The sequence below is a fragment of the Phoxinus phoxinus genome, assembly GCF_949152265.1.
Source record: "Phoxinus phoxinus genome assembly, chromosome: 4".
NCBI lineage: Eukaryota > Metazoa > Chordata > Actinopteri > Cypriniformes > Leuciscidae > Phoxinus > Phoxinus phoxinus.
The window spans coordinates 9,483,433-9,494,800 of record NC_136879.1 but is presented as its reverse complement, the minus strand read 5'-3'; positions in this window follow the sequence as shown (position 1 = coordinate 9,494,800).

Sequence of the window (11,368 nt, the reverse complement as noted above, 5' to 3'; positions counted from 1 at the left end):
GCTATGTATTGAAATGTTCTAATGATAATACCTTCGAAATTCAGTTGATGTTGCGAGGAACTCCATGACCTTCATACATTTCCACTGCTTCTTGTTTTTAGCAGCAGCCTGTCCACTTCGGCAATCATCTTCGAGCTTTTTTCTTGTATATGTATCTCGCAGGCTTTTCCATTTCTGTTTTACCTCCTCCACTACAGCACACAAACGATGGTGCTTGTCAAACGTTTGTGGGAAAAAGTTACAAGCCTATGTACATGAAATTAAACTCACCATCAATGCCCATTTGCTCTGCAATACCACTCCTTAACAGTTCTCTTTTATCAATATTTTTGTAGTCGCTGTCATGTTTATCATATAACTCTTTATGTTCCGACACCAACGAGACCAACAGCTCTACGTTCATCTTGCTGCCTTGCATCTTCCTCGTCTATTTCTTCCCGGCAGCAACTTGGCGTATATGCACGTAAAAACTCATTTTCGCGTATAAATTGCACGATAAACACACTGCGTGCTATAGAGACGCATTTACGGGTTAACCGGGTATTAACCGCTAAGGGCCTCGGTTAACGGTTAATGAAAAACTTGAAAACGTGCAGTCCTAAATTAAACAAGATGCAGATGTTGTAGATGTGACTAATTTTAATCAACACTGTATGTGGACATTAGAGGAAGCAGAGTCTCTCTTGTTGTCTTACACACAAGCACTAAAATAACCTCCCTATGTAGCCTAATATATAATTCAAGTCAACACGACACTGAGTGCCCTATTCAAGACAACTACTAAGTGTGTAGCTCAGATGAACAACTAATGTATTTTGCCCCTGCTCTTGTCAGTGGTGGGTGGCTCATGGCTTTTTTGTTTTGTTTGTTTTAGCAACTCAAAATACCATCTATTCTATGTCATTATGCAACATGATCTCATGAAAATGTGTGTATTTTTACGTAAAGTGTAGTTCTACCATACGTACATTTATTTACGTTTTATACACACAGAAAGTATAATACTGACGTATTTACAGCACTAAAACCTATAACATTTACGTATTGACAGCACAAAAACTTAATTTATTTACGTATAAACTTTACGACATACAAATTTGTACGTATTCCTATATTTAACGTATGCATGTTAAAATCGTCGCATTAATGTTTTGACTCTATTATTGCATTCAATTGTCTTTATTTTATTGTTTAACGTTACTCATATAATAATGTTAGGCTAGCTGCTAAGTTAACCTCATAAATAAAAACATTTCGCTCTGTTCGTGCCTTCTGTTGCAAACTCGTTTCGGAGGATTAGCCTACATGGTGTTAAACAAGAATACACTTTAAAACCTTAAAAATACCTTCTTTAATCGTTTAACCATTTTGTAATATTTGGTAAGTTATTTACCATGAGACACAAAAGCGTTTTCTGCTATAGACCCATAATACACTAACGTTACAACACAACAACAGAAAATACATCAATTTTTTAAATCCAAATCTTTAGAATCCATACGTTGATCCAATCCAGCCCTTTATCCAGTGATCTTCATCTTCATTCTCAGCAGAGACCGTAAACGTCAAATCCCGCGCTCGTGGTGAATTCAAAAGTTGCGCATGAAGCGTTACGACATGTTTTACGGCAGTAATATTAAACGCTCATTGGCTCTCGAATGCTTCGTCACAGATTGCGACATGCCGTGTGTGCTACATTTGAAATGGAGAAGCGCACGCTAGTGATGCGCGGGTCGTCTCATAACCCGCGGATCCCGCGGGTTACCCGCGGGTCGGGTTGGGGTGGGTAAAGAAATTGTCACTTTATTTGCGGGGTGGGTTGGGGCGGGTCACTAAAAACAAAATAAAAAAATGTCAGCCTATATGAAATATTTGGGAATATATATTTTCATATTCTATTAGGTTATTTGATAAGTTTACAATATGAAGATCGCAGCAACGTATATTGCGTGATGTGCCCAGGCGAGGCGTCACGTGATGTCACGAAAGCGGCGCGCCAAACAGCTCCCACCGCCAGCTACAAAATAAGGAGAAATAAAAGTGGAGATGGAAGACGAGGTGAGGGAGATGTTGAGGTCGGGAATTTACATCATTAAAAGAAAAGAAGGTCAGGCTGCTAAATCTAATGTTTGGGACCGGTTCTCAGAAATAGTTGCAGCAGGAGACAACAGCAGTTTCGGCTACGTGATTTATGGTTCATTTCATTCATATTCATAATCGTCTGTTGTTGTCAGTTAACATGGCGATGTTTCTGCACTTTCAGGCTGTAATAAAGGCTGTTTTCATTTCCATTACAACGCATGTCTATTTTATGGTCGCGGGTGCGGTGCGGGGCGGGTTGTAAAAATAGATACAGTGGTGCGGGGCGGGCTGGGGCGAGCCAAATAATTTCATAAATGCGGACCTGCGGGTTGGAAAAAAAGCCGACCCGCGCATCACTAGCGCACGCGCCTTCACAGAGCGAACAGCGAACCGAATCAACATTTTCATGGATTAATAACTTAATTCTGCTCTGTAACGTTACCTCATACAAAACTGTTATATAATGCCATAGAGGACTGCGACACACCGTTATGTGAACGACTTTTGGTACCGGTTTTGACACTCAATAAATAAATTATTGTGATTATACGTCTCTGTCTGTTGCTTTCTATCTTTGAAAATTACGTATTAATACCTACGTATTACCAATGAATGAGACCAGCATTATAATGTAAAACTAAAACTAACAGGAACACACACACGCACGAGAATTCTAAAAGTGAGAAAAAACGTTTTTGTGAGAATGCAACATTCTGTTTGAAACGGCGATTAACAAGCATGCAGAATCTGACGTAGAATGCGCGTTTTCCGGATTAAAACAACCAGTAGAAACGTATAATACCTAAAAATCAATATAGTTCTCTTTAGCCTGATCTAACAAAATCGAATTTGGGATGGTTGTAAACCAGAAAATTAGACGAATCCGAATCTGTCACAGTGTCTGGTTTGTGTATTCCTGGTGTCCACTAGATGTCCTCTTCCCCACAGTGTCATCCACATTCTCACTACATTTCCCATGATCCTGTCTGTCACTTAGTGTTCATTGTGTTCAGCTGTTTCTCGTCACCTTGTTAGCACTTGTATATATATACCTGTCTGTTTCAGTGTTTGTCACGGAGTCCTTGTATATTGTATATTGTCCCCACACTTCTGTTCCTGTTGTTCGTGTGTTCTTGTGTTCTTTGGATTGTCTTTGTTGGATTTTGACCTTTGCCTGGACTGACTGTGAGTACGGATTACCCTATTAATAAACTGCTATTGGATCTTACCTTTTCCCTTGTGTGCGTCGTGACAGAAGGACTCCGTCACAATTAAAAGATCCAGCAGTATGGGGTTTCGTATCCTTCCCCCTAAGACGAAGGAGGAGAGGAGGGGACGGGTCCAAAACCTAATGGACCTACGCCAGCAGGGTCAGACGGTGGGTTGTCTGGCTCAAAGTTTTTGGACCCTGTCTAGAGGTTTGGGCTACAATGACTCAGCATTGAAGGAACTCTTCAATGTCTGTCTGGATGACCCATTGCCTGGCTGGGAGATGAAGGGGCTGGAAATCCTGGATTTTTGGGGGTTTACCAGCTACCTTCATCATCGGAACCAGAGGGATGTACCAGAGCTTCGCTATGCCGACGCCGCCCCGAGCCCGGTGGTCCCTGTTCCGGTGGTCCCGAGTCCGGTGGTTCCTGTTCCGGTGGTCCCGAGTCTGGTGGTCCCGAGTCCGGTGGTCCCGAGTCCGGTGGTCCCGAGTCCGGTGGTCCCGAGTCCGGTAGTTCCGAATCTGGTGGTCCGGAGACGGAGGAGGAGATCTGCGCCGGTCCAGTCAGAGACCGTTCGCGTCCCGTCTGCCCAGTCGGAGACCGTTCGCGTCCCGTCTGGCCAGTCAGAGACCGTTCACATCCCGTCGGCCCAGTGTGAGACAGATTTAGGGATGACCATTTGTGGGACCACCCAGGTAATGATGGACTATTTGGAGCGTCTGGCTCGGATCCTAGACATGCCAGTGTCTGCTGTTCCTGAGTCGGAGCCGGTGTCTGCTGTTCCTGAGTCGGAGCCGGTGTCTGCTGTTCCTGAGTCGGAGCCGGTGTCTGCTGTTCCTGAGTCGGAGCCGGTGTCTGCTGTTCCTGAGTCGGGTCTGGTGGTTCCGATTTCGGTGGTCCGGAGACGGAGGAGGAGAAGAGCCTCTTCATCGGGTCGTCTGGTGGTTGCTAACCCAGAGACCAGCCCGGAGGTAACTGCCATTCCTGCCGCGTCGCCCGAGCTGCTCGCCCTGCCTGTCCAGCCCCAGCATCACGTCACGCCCGCCGAGCCTGAGCTTCACGTGACGTTCGCCGAGCCTGAGCTTCACGTGACGCCCGCCGAGCCTGAGCTTCACGTCATGCCCGCCGAGCCTGAGCTTCACGTCACGCCCGCCGAGCCTGAGCTTCACGTCACCCCCGCCGAGCCTGAGCTTCACATCACGCCCGCCGAGCCTTTTCCTGAGCCGGTGCCCGTGTCTGTTCCTGAGCCGGTGGTGTCTGTTGCAGTTCCTGAGCCGGTGGTGTCTGTTGCAGTTCCTGAGCCGGTGGTGTCTGTTGCAGTTCCTGAGCCGGTGGTGTCTGTTGCAGTTCCTGAGCCGGTGGTGTCTGTTGCAGTTCCTGAGCCGGTGGTGTCTGTTGCAGTTCCTGAGCCGGTGGTGTCTGTTGCAGTTCCTGAGCCAGGGTCTGTCTCTGTTCCGCCTTGGTCTTCACCGCCATGGCCGCCCAAGTGGTCGGCTTGACCCTGGTCGTCTCCGCCGTGGCCGCCCGAGTGGTCGGCTTCACCCCGGTCGTCTCCGCCGTGGCCGCCCGAGTGGTCGACTTCACCCCGGTCGTCTCCGCCGTGGCCGCCCGAGTGGTCGTCTTCACCCTGGTCGTCTCCGCCGTGGCCGCCCGAGTGGTCGTCTTCACCCTGGTCGTCTCCGCCGTGGCCGCCCGAGTGGTCGTCTTCACCCTGGTCGTCTCCGCCGTGGCCGCCCGAGGGGTCTTCACCGCCTGGCCGCCAGATGGACTGTCGTCTCCGCCCTGGCCGTCCGATGGACTGTCTGCTTCGCCACGGCCGCCGGTTAAGTTGTCTTCCCCTGTTCCTGTTCCCCTTCATGGTCCTGGCCCTCCATCCCTCCCCCTGATCCTCCACCATTCCACCTCCCGCCTGGACTCTTGTCTTGTTTGTTTTTTGTGGGTCTTGGAGCGTCTGGTAGCCGCTCCGTAGAGGGGGGGTTATGTCACAGTGTCTGGTTTGTGTATTCCTGGTGTCCACTAGATGTCCTCTTCCCCACGGTGTCATCCACATTCTCACTACATTTCCCATGATCCTGTCTGTCACTTAGTGTTCATTGTGTTCAGCTGTTTCTCGTCACCTTGTTAGCACTTGTATATATATACCTGTCTGTTTCAGTGTTTGTCACGGAGTCCTTGTATATTGTATATTGTCCCCACACTTCTGTTCCTGTTGTTCGTGTGTTCTTGTGTTCTTTGGATTGTCTTTGTTGGATTTTGCCCTTTGCCTGGACTGACTGTGAGTACGGATTACCCTATTAATAAACTGCTATTGGATCTTACCTTTTCCCTTGTGTGCGTCGTGACAGAATCTGTTTTGAGAAACAATCTATTATGCATGATTAAACATTTACCGATGGGTAGAATAATGTCAGAATAAATTCTGACCTCTCCCCACGCGCCGAATAGGCGTGCCGTCAGACAAAGGAATCTTGGCGCCACAAAATCCCCACTCGTGATTGGCTCCCAGGCTCAGAATGGGCGTGCTCCTGTCTCATTCATATTTTGGAGACGAGCCAAGAAGTTCGTTCGTGTCTTCTCGCTTTCTTCACTTCTGCGCTACAATTCTAGCATTCCCACTCTAGTCTCTAGTTCTAGTCTAAACGGCTAGTCTCTCTAACTCATAGCTTTAACTTCGCTTCAGAGAGCCTTGCTCTCAGTTTACTTTCCGTTTCAAACAAAACTCAGCGAATACTATTCACTCAGACATGAGATATATATCTCTGTAATCATTTAAGTGTGTAGTTTTAAATTATCTAATTCAAAACTAAAAGAAATATTCTCTGTTTATGTAATCTATATATAAAGAGCGAGAAATCAGCCCTTCTCATTATGGTTCTGGCAGCTCATTACTCTGCTAATGTGACACGCCCATGGAGAGCCCAATAGCGCCCACGCTATTCAAACGCAGATAATCTGGAGCAACACATGCAAACCAGTCAACGCCCACAACAGCTGGACAACACACTCCTGTGAGGAATAATAATATCGTGATAATCCTGGAAATTTTACCTCAAACGTGCTGGAGTAGCCGAACAACGGATCCAGCTGCAGATCATCAGTAAGTGCTTTGTTCTAATCGCGATATGAAATGGTGTCTGTAAACCGCAAAAGACTTTAAATTTGAATCGCGTTTCTGTGTTTGAATGAATGAACGGCACATGCTGTTGTTTACTCCAGCTCGCGCGTTTCTGTGTTTGAATGAATGAACGGCACATGCTATTGTTTACTCCAGCTCGCGCGTTTCTGTGTTTGAATGAATGAACGGCACATGCGCATGTCTGTGTTTGATGAATGAACAGCACAGACGCATGTTGTTGTTTAGCTACTACAGCTCGCGCGTGTCTGTGTGTGAATGAAACTATCTATATTGCCTTCTGAGATGAGTAAAAATCGACTGAATACGTTGAAATAAAATGTCTTTGGAACATATTAAACTGCAAATTAACATTTATGCCCTAATATATATTAGCCTATAAAAGACAATATGTTACAGACTAAATATGAAAGACAACATTTCATTTTGGATAGATTATAATTTTTTTACTGCCACATCAAAACCTAATTTACAAGGTGCAAACAAAATCTTAAAATATCAATATAAGCCTTGTCTTTAAATTATTTTTGTGTTTTATTAGTGACAAATTTGGGGAGAGGATAGCCTATCCAAAACTTTCTGAAAATACGAATGAGAATTAACTGCACAATTACTAGAAATGTTTACCTTGGATATTATACAATTTGCAAGCATACACAGTTTGTGGAAAAATACACTTTTTTCAAGATGTTTCCAACTGGGCATATATATATGTGTGTGTGTATGTATGTATGTATATATATATATATATATATATATATATATATATATATATATATATATATATATATATATGTGTGTGTGTGTGTGTGTGTGTGTATGTGTGTGTGTGTTGTCTTTGCATCTTGTGGCTCAGTGACACCTATGAATTGCTCATTAGTATGCAGCATTAGCAGGTCTTTGTCTTCAGGTGGGAATGAGGACATTATTCATGACCTTGTTGGATCATTCACGCCCCCCTGCATATTGCCTTTCCAAACAAAAAGTGTCTTACAAAATTTAAATCAATCTATTGTTTAATGTGAACGATTAGCCTGGATGATTTTCAGATAATTTTGAAGTAAATACTCGAGCCGACAACATCCATTAGTCAAAAGTATTGTGGGAATATGTGAAGTTGGTCGTTTGTGGTCTTATATCAGAACATTTAAGTTTGAGTTTTTTGAATAACCACGCATAAATAATATTCTCTCAAAAATGCAAACATGTACATGCATGTTGCTCACATATTATGATAGACATGTTCGTGCTAAATAGAGTGTAATTACACCTTTGCCATTAATATGTTTATAAGCAACTGAAAAAAATACAAATATCAGGTCATGTCAAAACATCTCAAGGACCCCAAAAACACCTCAGACTCCAGAGGGTTAAGGTTGTCTGAGAAATCCTCCGGTCTCTTGATTATTGAAAGTATTCCTTAAACTGTGTAATCTCTCTCTCTCTCATCTCTCTCATATCTCACTCTCTCTCTCTCTCAATCTCTCTCTCTCCATCCCTTGGTTAATATCGTGTTACTATATATACGCTACGTAATCGTTTTATAATCATTTGTTTTGTTTATGCATATTGTTATACTCCTGATCGTGTAACCTACGTACTTTTAAAGTGTCTTTTATTAAATTTCATTTAATCGTTGTCTGAATCTATGTGTTTTATGAATCCATAAAATCTGAAATCCCTGAAAATAAGATCTTCTATGCTACCTTTTAAAAACGCTCTACCACACTTTTAAACATTGCATAGTTTAAATATTCCCGATCTGATCTCTTGGAGGGTAAGTTATCTCCATTAATGGCCATATGGATGTGATTTTGCTTGCCAAGAACTAAACGGATCGAAGTGTTGAGGTAAATATTATATGTTATACGCATTAATGGTTAAAAGTTGTATTTCCAAGTATGACTGATTAAGATCATTCCTTTTTTCTGTATGTATATTGTCTGGAGTGATCCTGATACATATTCATATGGTCAAAACGGTATAAGCCCATATTTGGAACCATTTTAGAGCGTATGCAAATAATATTCATCAAAACCATGAATATTTAGTTTCCCATTTGAGTGCTAATTTCCCCAATTTATACTCAAAGTCAGTATTGCTACAAAGTTAGAAGTTGTTCCATAGGTCTCGGTAATTGATGTTTTGCAGAATTGGCACCACGCAGAGTGCTTTTTTTCAAATCTTTTCCAGTAAACGGTTTGTGGTCTTGAAAGGCGAATTTGATTATTGCAGATTCGTTGCTCATCTTGCCTCCGCTCACACCAGGCAGCAACTGAAGAAGACACTGACCGGCAGCAGACTCTGACGGCAGTATGCATTGCACCATGGGATGTCATTTTCAAATAATGCCCGTCAACATTGGATTTTATTATTATTGTTGTTATGTGTTTTGTTATGTGTTATTATTATTATTGTTGTGTGTTTTTTTATATGAACATAAAAAAATGCGTTGGAAAAAAAACTTGAGGACTCGGTCTGAAATTAGTCAGTCTTTGAAGGAACGAGTCCGAGACAAGTCAGAGAAAGCAGAAATCGGTCTCGAGACCGGTCTCTATCACTAATTCTGACTTTAACAAATGTTACAATGGTACTTCACAAAATAAACCAGTTCAACTTGCAAATGCACTTATGTCATTAATACCAATTACGTGTGACCCCAAGCCCAGTTTACCATAGTCATAGTGCATAGCTGATAAATATAGTGATGTGTTGTGAGTGATTATGCCAAACAAAAATGTCAATCAATGCGAATAACAGAATGTTCATGTACTGTAACATGAAACCATTCCATGCTGCAGTTCAGGAGTGAGAAAAGACTGACAGAACAGCTAATAAATACATAAAATATACTTAAAGAATTACCACTGCTTAGCTTTGCATTTACTGAATGAGCACTGTGCCACTGTTCGTCCGACTGTTTGCACTGTATTTTATTTTCTAAACTGTTTTAATTATTCTTATTTATTTTATTATTTATGTCATTATTTTAATTTCTTCTATGTAAAGCACTTTGAATTACCACTGTGTATGAAATGTGCTATATAAATAAACTTGCCTTGCCTTAAAGATTTTGATAATGACAGAATAGTCCTAATCCTAATATGGGAGGTTAAAGGGGAACTGAAATAAAAATATATAATTCGATAACATGTTGGTTATTAAAATAGTAAACAAATTAATTCAAAAATAATATAAAAAACTAAACATATATGAAGTTTTTCCCATTACTGAAATTTACATTTGTTGTTATCAGAGCGCAGCCATGTTCGATGACGTCATTGGCATGGTAGCACTGTAGGCTATGCTATGACTGAACTGACTGAATATGACAGTATGGACAGAGACATACTACCTGTGCCTGCCAATCCAGTTGGCTACGCATTTGAACCAGTTAGGGAGATGCCGATTGCGCCTGGTTTCCAGGAAGGCATGTTAGATGATGATGAACCAGAAGTTGTTTGGGGTCAGGAGCGAGTGGGTCGGAACGACTGGTGTCAGTGCGGGCGTTGTAGCTCCATGGAGACCGCTCCGGAGTCTATTTGCTGCCAGGAGGCAAACCTGGATCACGTAATGGCCGGGTTACAATGCATAACATTCGCGAGAACCTTTCAACTGCTATGTGGTGAGAGAGATGTGCTGGAGGTTGCTATGATGTCTCTAAAGGACGTCAGGGCAGACACGCTGGAGCGTCCCATAAGTAGCAGGTATGTACCTCCAATATTTTAGGCTTTAGGATTTGGCGACATCGAAGCTAGGTTAACATGGCATGTTTACTTTTCTCAGACTGTTTAGGTTGACAGCGTACAGGCAGTTCACCCTTTGGGCAAGAGGACATTTAGGGAGAAGGCATAGGGTTCCGATTCCATCATGTGCTGTCAATTATGTCAGAAATCTGTTCCCCTCTGCGTTTTATCAGGGGTTTGAGTATGTGATGTTATACGATGTGTAAATAAAAATGTAGCCTTTGGCTAACGCGAGTCATGTTTTTTTTTTTACGCGAGTCATGTAGCCTCAGTCACGTTATCATTATCAACAAATTCCTGTTCTGAGAAACTTTGTTGTTAACAGGGTATAATCGTGATGTATTGTAGATAATGTTCACGTGTGATCGTTTGATGCTGTCATTTTCTGTAATCTACATTTACATTAACATAAAAATGTATTCATTTAGTACGCTTTTTATCCAACGCGATTTACGTAGTGAGGAATAACATTCAAGCTAACGTTACAGACGAGACATTACCATCGCATCAGTCATCAATACTATTTATTACTAGAGAATAAGTGCAGACATTATAGTCAAAGTGTGTATTAGGAGAAAGTAGTAGAGGAGGAAAGATATCTAATTTGATAAAACTTTATTGATAAAAAATAAACTAGTAAAATAAAGAAATTAGTTTGCTAGTCTGGACAACATACAGCAACAAGACTGTTGAAAGATATCTAATTTGATATAACTTTATTGATACAAAATAAACTAGTAAAATAAAGATTAAAAATAAATAAATAAACTAGTTTGGGTGATCTAGAAATACCGGCCGGACTAATTTTTTTTAGATGTCCAGGAAAAAGAGGACTAGTTCCGTGTGCGCGCGCGTTCCGCCGCGTCTCTCAATACAGTTCGATTGATATTGCTTACATTGGATATTACCTCGATGTCGTATTAATTTTGCAAAATGACCTACGGTCAGGGCCGGATTAACCATTAGGGCAACTGGGCAATTGCCCAGGGGCCCAGGACATCTAAGGGGCCCTGCATGGGCACCGTCAAATATTATGATTAAAATGTCTCCACGATCTGCTTTTGAAGAAATATCGTAGGATCGTGCATTCTATCAGTTTGCAGTTCTGGCGCCTCCATCTCAACATACTGTACAGCGCGACGTATATTCACATGAAATGCAGAGGAACGGGACACTGTAGTTTATAAAAATGTATT